Source organism: Ascaphus truei, chromosome 20 (genome assembly GCF_040206685.1).
Source record: "Ascaphus truei isolate aAscTru1 chromosome 20, aAscTru1.hap1, whole genome shotgun sequence".
Lineage (NCBI taxonomy): Eukaryota > Metazoa > Chordata > Amphibia > Anura > Ascaphidae > Ascaphus > Ascaphus truei.
The window spans coordinates 8,851,220-8,852,550 of record NC_134502.1 but is presented as its reverse complement, the minus strand read 5'-3'; the positions used below and the strand labels follow the sequence as shown (position 1 = coordinate 8,852,550).

Sequence of the window (1,331 nt, the reverse complement as noted above, 5' to 3'; positions counted from 1 at the left end):
GGAGATTAGGAGCTGCAGGGAAGATCCAGGAAGCTGTGAGGGAGTGCACTAGGAGGGACAGTGCGCTCAAATTCCCCTTCCCCACTCTAGGACCTCAACTCACAGATCGTGTGTGCGTGTGTGTGTGTGTGTGTGTGTGTGTGACAAATGCACAGTGACACAGTAGCTGGGAGGGGCAGCGGGGTCCCGTCCCCCCATCTTGTCTCACCGTAACACTCAGCAGAACAGTTATTGTGCAAATAATCCTTACATATCCTGTATGTCCTGAATCATTAGGTGAGAATAGCCTTAATTGTCACAATGTTATCCTCTCCCTCACACAACTAACACTATTAAGGCATCAAGAGCAGGAAATATAATAATCACGGTGTATAATGTAACAAGTTTATCAAAGTGACAAAATAGCAAAAAATAAACTTATTTATAGCACCCTAAAGAACTGAGCAGCCACCGGGAAACAAGTCTATTGGGAGAGAAACCCCTGGGAAGCTGCAGTCAGGGGGCAGAGCTAAGTGTGGCCAATTCCAATGTTCTGATTGGTCAGGGATCTTCACCAGAGCTCCCTATTAGACAGAGGAGGTGGAGAAGGGACCAGGACACAGCAGGTCATGTTATAAAAGGCAGGAGCTGATACAGTTCTTATCAGTCTGTTTGTGATCATCTTTCTACAAAACGTCCCTTTGTCTTCCAGCTCCTGAACCAGCTCCCGATGGTGAGTATTTAGCTAAATATATATCACTTTATACAATTCATACTTTGATGTCATTTTTTTATGTTTGATTCATGTTCATTTTCCTGCCGTACAATATAGTTGGAACCAAAAAGGGATGATAAAGAAATCACCCCGAGATCTCTGTTTGCTGCACTCTGTCTAATATTGTATATACACATACGACTAGATAGTCCAATTTATGTACGTATTACAGAAGATAAGTATAGGTGACTAGTAGTAAATGCTCCCCACATGCAACCCTGGTAGGCCGATAGTGTCAGGTATCGGCAACTTAACATCTAATGCCAGTATTCTTGTTGATAAAGTGTTGCGTCCATTTGTAAGTTCACTCCCATCATACCTCTGTGATACAAAGGATGTGCATTTGAGGTTGGAAGATATAACTATTGACCAAGACACATTCTTGGTAGGTGTAGATGTGGAGGGGCTCTATAGCAGCATTCCTCATGATGTTGGAATGTTGGCAGTAGGCCATTTTTTTTAAACAAGGAATCAAAACCTATGACAACATAATGAATTTATTTTACAGCTATTGAACCTTACCCTGACCAAAAATTATTTTCTGTTCAATCAGAAATATTACCATCAAATTCAGGGT

The 1,331-nt window shown here is 41.8% G+C and overlaps 1 protein-coding gene across 1 annotated transcript in view; it reads left to right on the top strand.

The window, feature by feature from the left end:
- The first annotated feature begins 693 nt into the window (after positions 1-693).
- Positions 694-1,331, top strand: part of LOC142471325 (uncharacterized) — a 22,107-nt gene continuing 21,469 nt past the window's right edge. Inside the window, exon 1 of the mRNA XM_075578164.1 lies at positions 694-712. The gene's annotated coding sequence lies outside the window, so the exon portion shown is untranslated. The remainder of the gene's footprint in view (positions 713-1,331) is intronic.